The following is a 21,929-nucleotide window of genomic DNA, read 5'->3' on the forward strand; positions in this document are numbered from 1 at the left end:
AATGATATTGATCTGATTGTTTCGCCTATGGTTGTGTGTACTATCCTGTCTGCCCCTTTGATGTTTATATCAGCAAAATTAATAAGTGCTATTAAAGGAGAAGTATCACCTGCTGATGAAGGTAAGCGAACTTAAAAATTTCAAACATATTGTTAGTGAATATCTTATTTCACACTCATTATGTGAATGCTTTGTAGTTGAAAAGGTTGGTGGAAAAGCTCTACCATGTATAGTTGATGTAAGAAATGAAACTCAAGTTGCCAATGCTATTAAAAATGCAGTGGATGAATTTGGAGGAATTGATATTCTAGTCAATAATGTCAGTGCAATTTCTCTGACTGATACTTTGAATACTGAAATGAAGAGATATGACCTCATGAATCAATCCAATGCAAGAGGAACTTTTCTAGTGTAGGTTGAAGAGTCTTGTTTCTTATATATTTTATAAAAAATGTAATTTTATAGGTGAAAGCTTTGTCTACCTCATCTGTTGAAAAGTAAAAATCCATACATAATCAATTTAAGTCCACCTCTGAGTATGCATCCAATCTGGTTCAAGAATCATATTGCCTATACAATAGCAAAATATGGTATGTTTATGTGCGTTCTTGGTATGGCAGAGGAATTCAAAGTTACTGTTAATGCTCTGTGGCCTAAAAGACTGGTAATAATTATTATATATAAATTTTTTTTATAATTAGTTTAGTTAAAACTCATTTATTTTGTTTTTTTCAGCTATTTTTACTGCAGCCATGGAAATATTGGGAGATTCAGAATCAGCGAGAATTAGTCGGAAACCAGAAATTGTAGCTAATGCTGTTTATGCTATTATGTGCAAGGACAGTAAAGATGTGACTGGCAATTTCTTTATGAATGAAGATCTATTGAAGAATGAAGGTGTTAGTGATTTTGTTCAGTATGCTTGTGATCCATGTACGTAATCCCATTCTGCAATATCTTATAAATTCCTAATTTTGTGGAATTATATTGTTTTTAATAATGCTGGATTTCTTCCTAGATGTCGATAAAATAGACCCAAGAATGGTTGAAAAAGAAGTGCAACGGCATCAGAAATTAAGTCAAGCAAGTGGAGGAAGTGGTGGAAAAATTGAAATGATATTTGCTGCAATTGACAAAAATTTGAGCAATGAACTTGTAACCAAGACTGGAGCTATCTTCCAGTTTAATGTTAAAGATACGATATTTTTTAACCATAACAGCACCAGAAGTCGGTGATAGATTTATATAACATAGAATTTTAACTTTTGCTTAAATTGACAGACTAAATTTTTTTTTTCAAACGATTTTCGGGTGATGAAGCTGGAATTAATAATCCCAATGTCATCCATGCACTTATGCAACAATTTCCGCGTTGCTTTCCTGAAGGGATTGAAGAAATGATAGCAATGGAGTGTGATTTATTAGTTTATAACGAGCAAGATTTTGTTAACGCTTTACCGGAAAACGTAAGGACTGATTATTTTTGGTTCGCTGTACGAGACATTCAGGAAGAATCTGGGTTTCGCCCATATACAGAACTAGCTGATTTTGCGCTCAGTGTACTCTGTACTCCTCACAGTAACGCACAACCAGAACGTATTTGGTCCAAAGACAAGTACATAAGAAACAAATGGAGAAATAAATTAAGTTTGGCTTCGACGCGTTCAATTTTAATGATTAAAGAAATGCTCGCGTTAAGAAATTGTAATAAAAAACATTCTCAACAATAATAATAATGAAGGTGGGGAAGAAGGCGAAAATATAGAAGAGGACGGCTCAGATGGATTCAATAGTGATTATTCAGTTGAAGATGAACAATAATCGTATTATAAATGTAAACATACTTTTGTCAGTTTATAAAATTAATGGACCATCTGGGTATGTTTTTTATATTATTTATTTCTATTTTGAAGAATGAGTGAAATTAAATGATATATATTCTATATTTTTTAGTTTATTTGCTGGTATAGTTCCTAGAGTGACCTGGATGTCAATAGGTGGATTTTTTTTGGTATATACGAAAAGTCCAAAGCTATTTTGGGTTTCTAACTGGAAAATCATTTTATAAATTGTTTGTACCTTCGTTCAATGTTCATTAGATTAATTGTTTTGGATAATTACAATTAATATTTTTAATTACAATTTCGTTAGAAAAATATGTTGAATATTTTAAAAGATTATATAAAATAGTTTATTATTTCAATATAAAGTTTTACGTATAAAATATAATAGAATTTTATAGATAAATATTCTGCATTGTTACTTTACCCTAATTTAACCATTTTTACAAAACTTTGCTTATAAAAAGAATCAACATTGTTTGTAACTTTTTGCAGATTACAATTTGGATTTCAAACTGTCCATCAGTTTTTCTAATTTCATGGCCGTTTGAATATTTCCAGTCACTTTCAATTTTCCCATCATAAATGCAGTTGTTGCTGGTTTCAATTTTCCTAACAAAAAAATACAAGTTTACATTTGTTTCAATTTTTTATCTTACAAATAAATATGATTTTGATTTACCTGAAAACAATAAAAAAAGTTTGCAGAATCCATTGTCAATGTAGCATCTGCAGGAGAGATTGGCAGTTCACCTTTGCCAAGAGAGCCTTTGCCATTCTTCAGATCCAAATACCAATCCAATAAACCATCTTCAAATGAATAATCACTATTGAATCCATCTGAGCCGTCCTCTTCTATATTTTCGACTTCTTCCCCACCTTCATTATTATTATTGTTGAGAACGTTTTGTCGTATATTATGAATCCTATTCCTGACTCTCGCGATCATGTGGGCGTCAGGTATAAATGTTTATACTTTTTTATTACAATTTCTTAACGCGAGCATTTCTTTAATCATTAAAATTGAACGCATTGAAGCCAAACTTAATTTATTTCTCCATTTGTTTCTTATGTACTTGTCTTTGGACCAAATACGTTCGGGTTATGCGTTACTGTGAGGAGTACAGAGTACACTGAGCGCAAAATCAGCTAGTTCTGTATATGGGCGAAACCCAAATTCTTCCTGAATGTCTCGTACGGCGAACCAAAAATAATCAGTCCTTACGTTTTCCGGTAAAGCGTTAACAAAATCTTGCTCGTTATGAACTAATAAAACACACTCCATTGCTATCATTTCTTCAATCCCTTCAGGAAAGCAACGGGGAAATTGTTGCATAAGTGCATGGATGACATTGGGATTATTAATTCCAGCTTCATCACCCGAAAATCGTTTGAAAAAAAAAATTTAGTCTGTCAATTTAAGCAAAAGTTAAAATTTTATGTTATATAAATCTATCACCGACTTCTGGTGCTGTTATGGTTAAAAAATATCGTATCTTTAACATTAAACTGGAAGATAGCTCCAGTCTTGGTCACAAGTTCATTGCTCAAATTTTTGTCAATTGCAGCAAATATCATTTCAATTTTTCCACCACTTCCTCCACTTGCTTGACTTAATTTCTGATGCCGTTGCACTTCTTTTTCAACCATTCTTGGGTCTATTTTATCGACATCTAGGAAGAAATCCAGCATTATTAAAAACAATATAATTCCACAAAATTAGGAATTTATAAGATATTGCAGAATGGGATTACGTACATGGATCACAAGCATACTGAACAAAATCACTAACACCTTCATTCTTCAATAGATCTTCATTCATAAAGAAATTGCCAGTCACATCTTTACTGTCCTTACACATAATAGCATAAACAGCATTAGCTACAATTTCTGGTTTCCGACTAATTCTCGCTGATTCTGAATCTCCCAATATTTCCATGGCTGCAGTAAAAATAGCTGAAAAAAACAAAATAAATGAGTTTTAACTAAACTAATTATAAAAAAAATTTATATATAATAATTATTACCAGTCTTTTAGGCCATAGAGCATTAACAGTAACTCCTTAATCTTTGAATTCCTCTGCCATACCAAGAACGCACATAGACATACCATATTTTGCTATTGTATAGGCAATATGATTCTTGAACCAGATTGGATGCATACTCAGAGGTGGACTTTAATTGATTAATTATGGATTTTTACTTTTCAACAGATGAGGTAGACAAAGCTTTCACCTATAAAATTACATTTTTTATAAAATATATAAGAAACAAGACTCTTCAACCTACACTAGAAAAGTTCCTCTTGCATTGGATTGATTCATGAGGTCATATCTCTTCATTTCAGTATTCAAAGTATCAGTCAGAGAAATTGCACTGACATTATTGACTAGAATATCAATTCCTCCAAATTCATCCACTGCATTTTTAATAGCATTGGTAACTTGAGTTTCATTTCTTACATCAACTATACATGGTAGAGCTTTTCCACCAACCTTTTCAACTACAAAGCATTCACATAATGAGTGTGAAATAAGATATTCACTAACAATATGTTTGAAATTTTTAAGTTCGCTTACCTTCATCAGCAGGTGATACTTCTCCTTTAATAGCACTTATTAATTTTGCTGATATAAACATCAAAGGGGCAGACAGGATAGTACACACAACCATAGGCGAAACAATCAGATCAATATCATTATTATAATGCAGTGTGAAAATAAATAAAGCTGAAGCAGTAGGAATGGTTCCATAGAGAAAACCAAAAGTGCTCAAATCAGATGTGTCGGTGGAATTTTCTCCAGCATTCAGTAGTATCACAGATTCTCTAATAACTAATGAAAGGACTAGAAGTTTAACAAAAATGAGAATTCCTGGTATTACTAATGCTACACCCTTGAGCTTATGAATTTTGCCAACCATCACGAGTTCAAGCTAAAAGAGAGCACTTGCTGAAAATGCATTTCCAAGGACTTCTAGAACTACTTCGAGCAAAGTTGGCAACTTATGACTGAATATGAGATTTCTAATGATTTCGAGAACAGTTATTCTAATGATTTAGATAACTAGTATAGGATTTAAAGCAATCCCTTTGGCCATTGCTTTAAGCAGGTCCCAATTACTTCTTTCAGTACGATTGTCTATTCCTTCACTGTTCTTAGCCACTTCCAGAAAAACAAAACCAATGGGGTTCAAGGCAACTAGTGATATTGATGTTACTAAATATAAATATGCTGAATACTCAGGATGTGTTGAGGCATAAAGAGTATTTACTGAAAATAACAACACTATTTATTAATTCTAAATGCTTAATTTTCACAATTTTTGATAAATATTTTCAGTTTTATGTCATCGTAATTAAAAATACTTATGTGAGCAATACTTACACTAGCTAAATATAAAGACGATGGACAACCCGAACCTCCAGCACCTACAATAAGTACTGATTTATTTTTTAATGTTATTTGTCTTACATTTTTTCTTCAAACTTGCTAGTTCCTCTAATAACGATTTTTCAGTCACACTATAAAAATTACGTACCTATTACTATTTGAAATGCCAAGCGTGACTCAGAAAGCCGAACGAATTTTGAAAATATAAACAAACATTGGAACCGGAACGAGAAATACAATGGCTGACTGCCGACTGAGAATCTTGGGCATAGTTGTGTAAACGATATAGATGAGATACAACTTCATGAAAATGAAATTTTTTGTAGCCTCATCGGATTCTCATCACTGCGCGTCCTAAAAATAACGGTTATTTGTAAAAAACGTCCTGGAAATAACAGGTACGAATATATATATCTAATTATCACTATGGTTGTTGAGTCGGTGAGAAATTATGCTATAAGAATCAAGTTATTGTGCAGGCACTTTGGTGAGTAAAGCAAGGGTCGTAATTTTTTCGAAGTTACTGCCTACATTCAAAACTGTGAACGTATGAAAAATCAAAAGTATATAGCAGTAACAAACCATTAAATTTTATCTTCGTTACAGTTCATTAGTACGAAATTTTATGATAGAAACTACATAAAAAATTGCTTATAAGCCGTTCCTATTCCATCGGCTATTTTCTCCATCTATCCGTATCACTTTATTGCTGGTTGAAGTAAAGAAGAAATTTGAGTAGAATTAACCGATATACATTCACATATCTTGTTCAAATTTGAACATATTTTTTATAGTACATATTATAAATATAATGTTTACATAAATGATTATGAGAATTGCCGAATTTTATTTAATGTTGAATTCTTTATTATACAAATATATAAATAGACAATTTTCATTGAAGAAACAACATTGATTCAAAATTTCATTTGCTTAATATGTTTAATTATATCATAGCCATTATAACGTGAACTTTGTAGTAGACAATATGAAGTAAGATACAATATGAACATTTTTATAATCTACCACGTCGTGTCAAATAGAATAATAAGAATATTACAAAAATTCACTTGCATTAAAATATATACATTTCAATCACAATTATTTAGAGTATGAAGTTCGTTCGTAAAAATTATTATGACGCAAGCTGCGTCTTTATCTTGACAATTATCTGCTGTAACTTTGAAGACTCAAATAATAACACTTGCCTGTATGGGGTTATTATTTTCTAATCATCTTCCTTCCATGTACCAGAAAGATCGTTATCCGAATCTTTCTCAACGGAAAATTCAAAACTGAAAATAGCTTTCACAGCAAAAATCTTTTTATCTGGATTGCTAAATATAATATTTGGTTCTTCTGGAGTATCTTTACGTTTGTTTTTCTTTATGTACTATATTAGGAATATATTCAGATTCTCCTTTATTTTTCTGCTGAAAACGTTAAAAAATAAATAGATCATTTCTTTTGTTAAAGCGATTGATCAGAAGTAGTATATACCCACACAGCATGCAATATTGCTGCAATATTGCTGCAATGTTTCATGAAAGGTTTGAAACATTTCTGCAAGCTTGCATTGAAATATTTCTAAAATATTGCTATGTCCGCGAAATTGTGGCTGCAGCAATGTTGCAGGAAAGGTTGTAGCAACTTTTTTCGCAATATTTCTGCAAGGTTTTCATGCAATCTTCCTAAAATATTTCTAGAAACATTGCAGCAACCGTTCTTGCAATATTTCTGCAAGGTTATCATGCAATCTTCCTAAAATATTTCTAGAAACATTGCAGCAACGGTTCTTGCAATATTTCTGCAAGCCTTCACTGAAATATTTCTAAAATATTGCTATGTCCGCGAAATTGTGGCTGCAGCAATGTTGCAGGAAAGGTTGTAGCAACTTTTTTCGCAATATTTCTGCAAGGTTTTAATGCAATCTTTCTAAAATATTTCTAGAAACATTGCAGCAACTTTTCTTGCAATATTTCTGTGGATTTCCATGCAACCTTTATAAAATATTTCTAGAAACATTGCAGCAAGTTTTCTTCAAATATTTCTGCTGGTTCCCATGGAATGTTTCTAAAATATTTTTAGAAAAATTCCTGCAATTTTTCTGACAATATTTCTGCAAGGTTTTCATGCAATCTTTCTAAAATATTTCTAGAAACATTGCAGCAACCGTACTTGCAATATTTCTGCAAGGTTTACATGTAATCTTTCTGAAACATTTATAGAAAAATTGCAGCAATTTTATTTGCAATATTTCTGAAAGACGTTGACGCAATTTCACTGAAAAATTTCTAACAAAATTGCGAATACTTTACTTGCAATATTTCTGTGATTTTGCTTGCACGAATATTAAAATATTTCAACTGAAATATTTCAACTGAAATATTTCAATATTCGTGCAAGCAAAATCACAGAAATATTGCAAGTAAAGTATTCGCAATTTTGTTAGAAATTTTTCAGTGAAATTGCGTCAACGTCTTTCAGAAATATTGCAAATAAAATTGCTACAATTTTTCTATAAATGTTTATAAATTTTTCTAGAAATATTTCAGTTGAAATATTTTACTATTCGTGCAAGCAAAATCACAGAAATATTGCAGAAAAATCACATTGATGAAAAGTTTCCAATATTATAGACATTTTCAAGACGCAGTATAGAATTGACTATCAAAAATATTTATACTATACCTTGCAATGTCTTCGTGACTTTTAGTTATATATGTGTATAAACAAAAGAAATGTTATAGGAAACATTCAATAATTCTAAATTAGTGGTTACGTCAACTTTATTAAGAAAATATTTATTTTTTCATTATATTATTTTAAAATATTTATTTACGTTACACATAATACGATGTTTTTTGTAATGACAAATTAATAATTTTATGGTATAATTTAAAAATGTTTTTACAAATATTGAATCAATTTCGCAATGAAAATCGCAGCATTTTTTCCGTATTATTTCTAAAGCTTTAGTTGAAAAGTCATATAAATATTATTTAGAAATAATTAAGAAATTTACGATAAAAAAACCTAGGATAATTAAAATATATGATACTAAAATAGTGATTTTTAGAATATTTATGTTAAAAGAAAAATTGGTAGGAGTGGGTAACGTTTAGGAATAATTATTTATATGTACACATACACAACAATTAAGTGAAAATTATGAGGTCCACCAAAATGACCTTTGCTTTTATTATAAGTAATAGTTATAGATTTTTACAGTTTGTAGTTTATATAATAAGACAAAAATAATTTAGTGAAAAAGTATATCATTTTTCTTCTCTACGCATGATCAGATTCATCATCTGTTCCATCCAATTGTAGTGGCAATATAAATGAGTCAGACTTCCGGTTAGATTTTCTACAACAATTATATAAATTATATTCACAACTCATACACACCTATAATTTTGTTTTTTAATACTTACTGTCTACGTTTGAATCTAGTGGAGGCTTGATCCAAGAAACTACATAGCGATTTCTTTATATCGTCGTCCGTAGCCTTAGGGAATGATAACTTTGAGGCCGCTAAAAATTATAATAAATTATAGATTTTAAATTACGTTACATTTATATATACAAAAAAACTTACTGTAAATGCATTTGCAGATGTAAAGTTCCGAGAAACATTTATTCTTTTCTTCACCCTTGGATTTTCTCCCGTAGAAACTATAGTTTTGTAAAACCTCATCGTTGATCAGCTTTGGTACCATGTTGTATATCAAGTCATGTACATTGACACCTCCAGCTTCTTGAAGATGTTCTACCTGAAATTTCGTTCAACAAAAGACAACAAACATATGATTAATTTAGTATATTTTTATCTTTACATGGTTAAGCAAATTTAAATCATAGTATCAAATCGTAGCATTCAATTGAATAAAATGTATGCGGACAAATATATAATAATGATGAATCATGCTATGGAATGTGGTGACGTTTCATTGCCGAACAAAAATTGTTACAATCTTAGAAATAACCATTACCAAAAAGTCAAAAAAATAAACATGCAGGTATGATCACACCAATACAAATATAATAATGTGTAAACATTTTGTCAATACAAATAGAACTCTAGTTATGATGCCCATAAATAAATTAATCATCATTTATAATAGTATGTGTTAAAAATCTGTTGCATATCTCAACACACAAAATAAATACAGTCTAAAGAAGATAAAGTTTTTTTTACTTTGCTAACTTATTTTCCCATCGTGCAAACTTTCATGTTCCCTTTCCAAATCGAATAAAAGGTACCATTTCCCTATAAACGGAAATCAACAGAAAATAGAATACCATTTAACAGAACCATCGATTACAAATATAGTATTTTACCTAATTTAATTAATCTACAAATAAAATAGTTATAATAAATAAATTACGGGACACAGTAAGAAGGTATTTGTCAAGAAGAATGTTTATCGAGTATATTGTTTAGGTAGTTATAGATTATCTTTGAGTTGCGTAGTTATGGTTTTAGTCAATAAAAATGTACGTCTTTCATATAAGAGATGTACTTATATCTGTATTAGTGATAGGTATGTTACTATATCGTCGTAGCCAAAGTATTATGAAAACCTGATAGTGAAAATATCCAATGTTACACTAATGAATACAATTTCTACCACTGCAATCTATATTTAACTACTTACGTCGAGCAATATTTGATTTCCTTGATTGCAGCATTTATCCAAAATTCCTATGACATATGCAATGATTGAGTCTTTAATTATTATTATTATTATTACATATCTCGAGATATCCTGTAGGAATATGCAAAACAGATCGAACCGTTCAACGATAAAGTTTTCTCTCTTCCTGTTGCTGCACTGCTACACGGCATCTACTATGTATGTTCAACCAATAAGGTGACTTTAAATTTTGTGGTTATCGTACATTCGATCATCGATTTTTCCATTTACTTATGTTGGTACACGCGCCAGGACCATACGAGCTGGTCTTTTCAAAGTGTCGCGAATTTAGAATTTCCGCGGACTACGTATATTCGATTTTTTTTGTGGTGTTATGTTGGTACACATGTCCCTAACTTATGCTGGCAAGGTCGGCTATTTTGAGCGCTCAATTAGTTTTTTGACATCTGTTTTGTTTTGATGTGTTTTGGCTCGTTGGCGAAGTTTACCTATCCCAAAAAATGGATCAAAAAATCTGTATTCAGTTTTGTGTGAAATACCAAATTAAGTGCGCAGAAGCATGTCGAATGTTGACTGCGCCATATGGCGAAGCTCCCTTAGACCAAAGTAATATATATCGTTGGTACAAAATGTTCTCAGAGGGCCGAGAAGATGTAAACGACAAAGAGCGTGCCGACGCCCGAGTACGTCAACAACATCGAAAATAATAATGGGGTGAAGAAAATAGTATTGGCCAATAGCCGAATAACCGTTAGAGAAAATGCTGAAGACCTAAGCATATCGATTGGCTCGTGCCATTCGATTATAACCAATAACTTGAGCATGAAACGTGTGGCAGCGAAATTTGTTCCGAAATTGCTAAATTTTGACAAAAAAGAGTGTCGCATGAACATCGTTAAAGTGCTGTTGAATGACGTCAATGACGATCCAGATTTCCTTAAAAGGGTCATAACAGGTGACGAAGCATGGGTATATGGTTATAGCGTCGAAACAAAGACTCAATCGTACCAGTGGAGGCACACTGAATCACCAAGACCAAAAAAAGCACGCCAAGTTCGATAAAGAGTACATATAGTTGCAAGAACTCAAGGCTAGATCGAAAAGTGCTTTGAAGATTAGAAGGAGCCCTGTAGATTCTGCACGAAAAAATTCTACACAAGCCGATTAGAATAGCGTGGACACAGGTGTATTGTACTTGGGAAGGGGAATGAGGGGGTCACTTTTAAGGTTACAACATAAATATCGATGAATATAATTCGCGCCTGCCTCTACCTTTTTCCCCTTGCAACCCATTGACTCTAGTCAATTTATTCGCGTTGTTATCTGCCTACGCTCTATGCGGGCCATGAGGCATAGTTGCCTTCATCGGCGTCCTGTATTACCGTGCACTAAGTTTGACCTTGAGGACCATTGCACTTGCCTTACGGCGTCGTTATACTCACCAATTACCAGGTATACAAGATTTTATTACAGAAGCGAGCTCTAGTATTCCCGAAGGATTTTGGTGCGCTTAATCCAAATCTGGCCTCAGAATTATTTCATCACGTCCGGTTTTTAAGATATCCTAACCTAAGAGTGCAAAAAACACTGTTTTTTGACATATTTATGGTTATGTAGTTTCGTAAATAAATTTTATCACAGAAAACTATTAAGAGCATCTTAAAATATAAATCTTCCCCTTTAAAATGCTGTTGAATTTGCTCAAATATCTTGTTTTTTCACCAAGATATCTCATTTTGAAATTTTCATATTTATGAATTTCTCAAAATTCGAAAATCCATTAACTGTTTGTTCCTGGAATTTTTCTGTTCAGTGAATTTACTTGAAAATTATTATTCGGGAGTCTCTGGGGTTGCTGATCATGAATCTGAAGTTAGAATTTCAAAATTTTCAATTCAAGATTGGGTGTTCAAGATAGCGGTTCCCAAAATTTTGAAAAAAGATATTCATGAGTTTGAACGAAAGATCAGACAATTGTACGTCAGAAATATCAATTCCTAACAAAATATCCTTTTATTCCTGACAAAAGATCAATTGAAAAGAGTAAATGAAAATCATCCACTTGGGTCTTCATGGGTTAGTGGATTTTCGAATTTTGAGAAATTCATAAATATGAAAATTTCAATATGAGATATCTTGGTGAAAAAAAAAAATATTTAGGCAAACTCAACGGCATTTTAAAAGGGAAGATTTATATTTCAAGATGCTTTTAACAGTTTTCTGTGATAAAATTTATTTACGAAACTACATAACCATAAATATGTCAAAAAACAGTGTTTTTTGCACTCTTAGGTTAGGATATCTTAAAAACCGGACGTGATGGAATAATTCTGAGGCCAGATTTGGATTCAGCGCACCAAAATCCTTCGGGAATACTATAGCTCGCTTCTGTAACTGAAAATTACCTATTATTTGTATACTTGTGAATTATTTTTCTTCCAATCAATATTTATAACGAAAAATTAATCCCGACGATAACACATAATGATTAGGCAATTAGAATCCGGAAATTTCTATTTCACATACACACACACACACACACACACACACACACACACACACACACACACACACACACACACACACACACACACACACACACACACATATACTCACCACAGCCTTTGCAAATTTTTTATGTAGTAATTGGGCTTCTACTATATCAATTTTTTTCTTTTCATTATTCACATCTGCATCAATTGGAAAATATTCATTCAACATTTTTAAATGATCTTGCGAAAGCACATTAGGTTTCGATGAAACCTGAAACTGTCTTCTTTGATTTTTTAATAATTTTTCATTACTTTCTTGCTTCTTGGTAAGATAATTGACTTTTCTAAGAATGAGTTTCTGCATATCTACGTAAAATTAATAAAAGTTTTATTAAACACTTCGTCTATTTATCATATCAGTATTTAACGAATACATTATACACAGGATGGATAATGAATACGAAACTCCAATATCAAATGAGTTATATGTTTTAAAAACGTGCGATTTCGAAAAAAAAAAAAAATATTCCTAAAAATATTTACGAAACTAAACCTAAAAGTTTGAATACATATGGGAAAATCTCACAAGTTGTTGCAATTTGATGAAAAAAATTTTTTTTTTCCAAAATGATGGCACATTTTTTTTTATGGTTATTCGCTATAAGATAAGCTTCAGGAACGAGAATTCGTAGGTGTACCTCGTTTTTAAAAAATGTTCAAAAAGTTACACGCAAAAAAAAATTATAGTAGATTATTTCATTCTTTATTACGTAGATAATCAAAATTAAGAAGTTATTCAAGAATTTTCATGGTTGTGGGATAGCCTTATGTAAATGTGTTACACTTTTGCCCCTATCATGTTGGTTTCCTTTATAAGCATATAAAAAACCCTAAAAAAATCGTAAAAATGACTTTGTTTTTTAATAGTTAAAAAAAGAAAACCTACTAACAGGAAGTAATACAGGAAGTAATAAATAGAACTAGTTGTTGAAAAATGAATGACTGCGATTTTTTCATTAAGTAGCATATAATTATTGAATTATTTATTTTACGGAAAATGAAATAATATTAACGTATACCCATTTTTACGTGCATTCAACCTTGTGGATATGATAATCAACATAATTTTTAAATCTTAATCAATTTTGAACGTAAAAACTGAATCGGATGAAATATACAACTTTTTGATTTTAATGAAAATGATGAAAAAAAAAGGAAAATGTAGAAATTATTATGGAACATTTTTATACAGAACAGATTATCAACCTTTTTTAATTCAATAGGTTGATGTGCCCTTCAAAAATCATAAATTTTTTTTCCAGAAAACAAATGGTATGCTTGATACATAGTCGTATATTTTTTTCATTATCGTGAGCACACTCTTCTGTAAAAGCTAGAACGACTTGTCTTGAAGAGAAAAACAAGTTTTAGTAATAAAATATCATGTATAAAATATGTTCAAGGTTCGACCTACTTCTTTGAGCTTTATACTTGAAATAAAAAATTATTGGCGCATGGGAAAAATGTTAGTTTTTCCTACACAAGCGAGGGACCAAAAATTAACAACTTCTGAGATTTGCACATATATGTAGATAATTTTACGTTAACTTAACGGATCAAAAACTTTTTCTACTCGATACCGGCCGCTATAGATGAATAGGCTAGTAGCAGCCGACAAGAAAAATAGTATACGACACTCGACCAGATTGCTGGATACCCTGGCCGGTATGGTTTGACGCCTGAGGCGATGCCTCCAACTTTCTGGCCACGTATCGTAATATACTATTTTATCCGTTAACTTGACATAAAACTACCCATACATAAATATACTCGTGTTATCCATTACAAAATCCAAGATGATAGCACGATAAGCTGTTAAATTCAAGTGCTGATATGAAATCTACAGACTTTTTAACGATTGATATTAAGGAAAATTTAATTACCATAAATTTTTTGTAAGCTTGGTGCGGTTTCCCTCCCCATCTCCTCAATTTCATCTACATCTGAATCTTGAAACTGATTACAAGATATTTGTTTGGTTGCAACATTAGATACTGACGATTTGTTCGGTTGTAATACGTTGACCTGCGCTGATATTCCTTCCAAGTTCAACGTAGCATACGAAGGAGACTTCTCTATAGCTAAAGGATCTTGTTGCAAAGAATCATCCTTTCCATCAGTATCATTTGATTCACTATTGTAATTTACTTCTTCAAGAGGATTGCGTTTCTTCGGGATTACATAATCATTTGACAAACATTTCTTGTTCCGTCGTTTTCTAGTTCTTTTCAAATTTTCAGCATCACTTGGGTCCGTTACATTTTCAATTCCATGTAAATTTTTCTCTTCCACCGCAGTTGGGTAGTCCACTGAAATATTTCAATATATATATATGTGTGTGTGTATATATATATACACACACACAAAAGTGATTTCACTTCAACTCCTGGAGTCCAAAATTTTATTGTATAATGTTAATTCATGCTATAGGTCTTTTAAGTATGTTTATTTTATATATTTTCTATATATTTTCTATATTTTTTCATATTTTTAAAATAAAAATAGGATTTTTAGTACATACACATCAGAATACCTGTAGCACACATTGGCGTTTAAAAAAAAAAAAAAAGTTTTTGACTCCGCGAGTTGAAGTGAAATAATCCGTGCGCGCGCGCGCGCGCGCGCGCGTGTGTGTGTGTGTGTGTGTGTGTGTGTGTGTGTGTGTGTGTGTGTGTGTGTGTGTGTGTGTGTGTGTGTGTATGTATAGATATATTAATCCTTACAACATAATTTCACTACTTTTTGGAGAGGTTTCTCAACGTAATTTTCATCGGGATCAGTATCATCTACTATAGCTTGTTTAATATCGGCTGTTGATACGTCATTTGGAGGAAAACTGTAGGATTGTCTATCATAAGAAAGCCAGCGACTAGGTATGATAATTTTGTTACTTTTTTCGTCAACGATTATTACGTATTTACGAGTCATCTTTGCACTCTGTAAGTTCAAAAATTAAATGAATAAAGATTATAACGATTATAATTATCAATAATGATGTACAACTTATGACACGTAATGGATGAATAGAAAATTTTACAATTTTCATTTTCAGTTGGTTCATATTTTATATTGCATTATTGACAAACATTCATTAAACTTTGAATAATTTAAAGAAGATATTTCATCACTTTGTCTAATAAATCCCGATAAAATCTGGTAATTTAGTTATACAACAATATCAGTATACTTTAATAAACATTACAACTTGTATGAAAAAAAGCATTAATAATGAATTGAAATATTTTTTTATTGTTGACAGGGCTAACAGGGACATGCTCCTTATTGAAGTATAAAAGTCGCCATATTAAGTTATTGGCCTCCCTTTTTTTATCTTGTAGTACTCGGTAGTAGCTTTCGTTTACTTTATTTTATGTCGAAAAGTTTTATTTATGCGCCTAATACAGGCATTATGTACGTACAGCCACTTATTTTTTGAAAATATTAACTTTCTCACGCTTTTTGTGCGTTAGTGTGAACGATAATCATTTTTGGAGAGCTCACTGTTTTTCTTAACATCGTTTCTGTGAATAAGCAGAGCCGATTTTTAAAAGTTGATGTTTTATTTTTAAGTACATATGAAAAAAAAATTTTTTTTTCTAAATTATTTTCTTTCAAACTGACTCAAAATAATCTAAGAATCAACTTTTTCAAATAACTGTTCCGCTCATTGTAGATTAGAGATCTTAACAAATAAGAGCAAAATCTACAAAAACGATTTCCCCTTATTACTTTAACACCCAAAGTGGTAAAAGAGATTTTTTTGTCTAAATAAGGTGATACGTAAATCGTGGCTGTATTGGACGGAGAATTAGGATTTTCTGACCTATAATAAAGCAAACAAAGGCTTTTATCGAGTAACTTAGATAGTAAATGTTTCAGGTCGATCCCTTTATTAGGACGATTTTTATACGTCAATAATAATTCTCATGTTGAAAAATGACACTTTTCTTAGACAATATCAATTTAATAGAATCTATGGAAAAGAACGTTAGTTAGAAATGAAATTAATTAAATGAAGAACCTAACATTTTATTATTACAACAATTAGGTCGTCTTATGTTCCGGATGAATGTGTCATAAAAAATAAAAGTATTTACCACTTGGCAAATCAAGAGAGTCGGTGTGGACTGGTTTGGATCAATTTAGTTGATTAATTAGTAGTAGAGCAGAGAATGAAGTAAAAACAAGGATGACCCCTTCACAAACTTCATACTCATACCACTACTAACGTTTTAGATCCGATTATCCATTTTTATTAATGATTTGATGTGTCCTCAATTTCTTCGATTGTAAGGGTGTATGTATCATCTGTAATATCTACCTTCGAGCGTCGCCCTAGCAATAATGTACGAACTTCTTTCATAAAGTAATCTGAGATTCGACATTTAACTGCTATCAACCGGAACCTTGTACCATGAACAATAATGCTTTTTAAATATGGTAGCCTCATTACCTTCGTTTTCTTCTTTCCACGTTTATTTACAATCAATATTTTTTCCAGTAATTGACTATTCAAAGTCAATAGGGAATTCTCTAATTCGGAATCGTAACTAATATCCAAGGATATTAATTTTGTTAGCGCTGAAAAGTTTAGACGACGGTCTGAATCTAGTCCAATGATATTAAGTTTTCTCAATGATGGCGCATTATCAATCATTACTTGCACGAATTCTTTAAGACATATGTTGTTAGAGACATCAAGCTCAGTTAAGTGGTTTGTAACTTGTATTCTCATAAGTGGAATCTTTTCATTAGTTTCTACGCTATATTTCAAGTTAAATATTTCTACATTGTTTTTGGCCGAAAATATTAGTGGCACCAAATCATTTATGCTGTGCTCATCATCCATACAATGCGAATCTTGCACATAAAGAGCTTTCAAGAGATTCTCATTGTTTTTTTCGTAAGACAGAAAATTTACCAAATATTTAATAAGAACTGAATTGCAGTTAACTATTGACAAGGTTTGGAGACTTTTAGTACATGGTTTTTCCAAGAACCGGAGTCTTGTTTTTTGACTATTCAAATACAAATGTTTCAAATTACACATATTGTAGTCATTTTCCAAATTGTCACGAACTTTTAAAATGCGCAGAGTATTTATCTCAAAATATTCACTTAAAATTGTAAATATTTCTTTAGTTGCATCAACTCCGGACAGATCAATGATATCCAAATAAAGTTTTCCGTGTTTACCTCTAGATTTAGCGAGCATAATCTGATTTTTCAAAAGTGCTGTTACGATGTGAGAACCAACATTTGATAATAGGCTAATTGATATACTAGAAAATCTAAACGTTTTAGAATGTTGAAGCATTTTTTTCAAACCATCTTGGAACTTGTACACAAACCATGTAGAATCAAAGTGCAACGACACATTTATACGCTCAAATATTAATTTTTCTGGCTGATTTGAAGCTTCGTAAAAGTGTATGAAATCCACAGATGACAAGATCTTTGATAAAATGAACAGTACATCGAAATTTTTCATCAATCCTTCATATAATATAGAATTATTTGTTTCTTCTGTTATAATTTCATCGTTATTGCATAAATCTTGCATATTTATATTTTCATGAGGCTGTTGAGGTTCTAATCGAACACGAGCGTAACCAACCACTTCAACTGACTTTTTTTGGCTATAAAAACTCCACTCTAACTTGTTCATCAAGGCTTTTACCTATAAACGGCAAGCCGTCTCCATATTGTGGCAATAGATACGTGCCATACATCCTTTTGTGAAGGAGTAGCGAAACATAGATATTGAAACATCGTTAATTGAATGATCCGATAACATTTTTATCAAATCACACTTATTCATTCGTTTGTGTATATTGTAAATGAAAAAATGTTGTGCTACGTGATCTTCAACAAAAAGTACTGGGAATGGAGTTGATGTTGGCTCTCTGAAGGTATTACCCCTATTTACATAACGTATAATTCGTCTGTTCATACTTCTACAATGAGTTTCATATCTTTTTGTAAAATATTCTTTATATTCATCCAATAACAGTTCTACCATAATACATTGACTATGTTCCTTGCAGTGAGTTTTTGGTAAGTTATTCCTGTAATTTCTTAGTGACTGGTATAAGCGTTCAAATTCTTCCATGTTATTGTTCCTGAATTGTTAACAGAAATGTAAAATATATTGTAAGTATTTTTGAATGTTTTTATGAAATATAAAAATATTTTTTTTATTTAATTCGAAGGGAAAGAAAGCTCTAAGCCGGTATTGGTATTGGAAAAGTTGCTTCGCTTCCATTTTTTTTGTTCACTAACCTCCCATAGAGATTAATTACCGAGATAATACAAATAGTCCAAGAGCTACCCAACAAAATGTGATGTCAAGATATACACACCATTTTTTTATATGCGGTAGATCTTTTTCTGCCGATGCTAAATTATCCTTGCTATCGGCAGGTACGTGGGGCATATAAAAGTTATGGATTTTCCAAACAATTACTAGCGACGAAAGCCGCGCTTCGCGCGATTATTTTTTGACTCATTCACGTGCTATTCAAGTAAAAATTTTGGATATATTTTGAAATTCAAAAGGAATTCGACATTCTATATTTATTTATCAAATAATCAATCAAACTATTAATTCAATACATTATTGGACCCATATTTTTAACCGTGACGCATGCAAAAGTAACGAACTATAATCAAAATATTATCTCACGAGAAATGAAATTTGATGAAATATACACTTCCAATTAATTTATGACACCTATATCAAGAAACAAATTACATCTTAGAATTAGAGAATTAACAAGGAACCGCAAGTCGCACGACCCACACGGCTTTGTATTATAATCCATCCTGGCTACAGCTGTCAGCTGCTTGCGTCGACTCGAGAATCCAGATATTTGTGGCTATTCCACGAGGATATGCACTGATGAAAACGTATGCCCTTTTGAATTTAAGCTATTCTTGCGATTTAAAATCGATATGCGAAAGGGCATACTTATATGTTATCGCATCATTATGAAAAAAAAAAAAAAAAAAATTCTTTGAAAATTCATAACTTTTGTATGCCCCAACTACCTGCCGACCAGAACGCGGTGCATTAGTATCGGCAGAGAAAGATCTACCACATAAAAAAACGGTATCTTATGACACCACATTGGGGGGGTAGCTCTTAGATTATCAGTGTAGTGTCGGTCGAGAATGAAAATATTTACCTAAGACTTGTAAATGAAGCATTGACTAGATTGACTAGCAGTATCAGAGAATGAAGTGAAAACAAGGACAACCCCTTCGGTAAACTTCAATCTTTGTTACAACTAGTTATTGAAACGTATGAAGTAGTGGATAAACGATCAATTCTTCAGGACATTGAACTGTAAATACTGTAGCATGTATTTTATCGCAACGCCATTCTTCTAAATTATTGGTTTCCTCTACAATGTTAATGCCTAGTGAACTGCTCTGAATTCCTGACGCAACAAATGAATCTTTCTTCATTTCACATGTTTTTCCTGTGATATACATATATATATATTCTTATTAGGTTTGAAAATACTAACAACATTAATGACGATACCATAATTAAACATAACGCAACTATTTCTATCTCGTTGTAAATGAAGCATTGACTAGCAGTATCAGAGAATGAAGTGAAAACAAGGACAACCCCTTCGGTAAACTTCAATCTTTGTTACAACTAGTTATTGAAACGTATGAAGTAGTGGATAAACGATCAATTCTTCAGGACATTGAACTGTAAATACTGTAGCATGTATTTTATCGCAACGCCATTCTTCTAAATTATTGGTTTCCTCTACAATGTTAATGCCTAGTGAACTGCTCTGAATTCCTGACGCAACAAATGAATCTTTCTTCATTTCACATGTTTTTCCTGTGATATACATATATATATATATTCTTATTAGGTTTGAAAATACTAACAACATTAATGACGATACCATAATTAAACATAACGCAACTATTTCTATCTCGTTGTAAATGAAGCATTGACTAGCAGTATCAGAGAATGAAGTGAAAACAAGGACAACCCCTTCGGTAAACTTCAATCTTTGTTACAACTAGTTATTGAAACGTATGAAGTATTGGATAAACGATCAATCCTTCAGTACATTGAACTTTAAATACTTTAGCATGTATTTTATCACAAGGCCATTCTCCTAAATTATTGGTTTCCTTTACAATTTTAATGCCTAGTGAACTGCTCTTAATTCCTGACGCAACAAATGAATCTTTCTTCATTTCACATGTTTTTCCAGTGATATACATATATATATATTCTTATTAGGTTTGAAAATACTAACAACATTAATGACGATACCATAATTAAACATAACGCAACTATTTCTGTCTCGTTGTAAATGAAGCATTGACTAGCAGTATCAGAGAATGAAGTGAAAACAAGGACAACCCCTTCGGTAAACTTCAATCTTTGTTACAACTAGTTATTGAAACGTATGAAGTATTGGATAAACGATCAATCCTTCAGTACATTGAACTTTAAATACTTTAGCACGTATTTTATCACAAGGCCATTCTCCTAAATTATTGGTTTCCTTTACAATTTTAATGCCTAGTGAACTGCTCTTAATTCCTGACGCAACAAATAAATCTTTCTTCATTTGACATCTTTTTCCAGTGATATATATATTCTTATTAGTTTTGAAAACACTAACAACATTAATGATGATACCATCATTTAACATAACCCAACTATTTCTGCTATCTGTGATATCAATTCGAAACGTGTCTGATTTTAAAATTTTATAATAATATGCATTTGGGTGGTCATTGACAATTACAGCGTTGGATGTCAGTTTTTCAACATCAAACTTACTATTCTTAGAAGCATATTGACTTTTTAAATTACTTGTTGACTCATATTCAGACAACCTTCTAGAAATTTGTTGCAACGGTTTCTCACCTTTTCTTTTATATTTCTTTATAGAACAAATATAATTCTCGAATGGAAATGCGCTAAAGCTTTCAACTGTACCAAATTTTTCGACGTCTTTGCATAAATGTCCTATATTGTGGACATTGTAAGTAACATTGTTTTTCCGATACAATGTTTGAAATCCAAAAATAAATTTCATTGCTAAGGTTTGACATAATTTTATATTATTTTTATCACGAACCAATATTTGATTGCTGAGTATTATCATAATTATATGAAGTGTTAAAAAATTTTCATATACTGATGGATGAAGTACATCTTTGAGTATAAACGGACCAAAATACAGCAAAAAATGTCTAAATTCAGTTGCCTTCCACTTTTTCCAGTAGTCCAAAGATCTTGAACGTCTATTAAATTCAAATGGTAACATGTTCTTTAAATATTCCAGTCTCTTTGAAATTTTGTTAATCTTATTAATATTGAGTCTACATATTTTTCTTATTCTTTCTTTGTCACCAATCCAGTGTCTAATTAACTGCTTCATTATACCTAAATACACTAAGTGCATGACATCTAAAACTACATTTGAAACAAGA

The 21,929-nt window shown here is 31.5% G+C and overlaps 2 pseudogenes; one reads left to right on the top strand and one right to left on the bottom strand.

Moving 5' to 3' along the window:
* Positions 1–205: 205 nt before the first annotated feature.
* LOC131668822 (hydroxysteroid dehydrogenase-like protein 2) lies at positions 206–1,821 on the top strand (annotated as a pseudogene).
* A 516-nt stretch (positions 1,822–2,337) lies between these two features.
* On the bottom strand, positions 2,338–4,763 carry LOC131668830 (hydroxysteroid dehydrogenase-like protein 2; annotated as a pseudogene).
* Between the last annotated feature and the right edge of the window lie 17,166 nt (positions 4,764–21,929).

This window comes from Phymastichus coffea, unplaced genomic scaffold, assembly GCF_024137745.1.
Source record: "Phymastichus coffea isolate CEN01 unplaced genomic scaffold, Cenicafe_Pcof_1.1 PCOF00006, whole genome shotgun sequence".
Classification (NCBI taxonomy): domain Eukaryota; kingdom Metazoa; phylum Arthropoda; class Insecta; order Hymenoptera; family Eulophidae; genus Phymastichus; species Phymastichus coffea.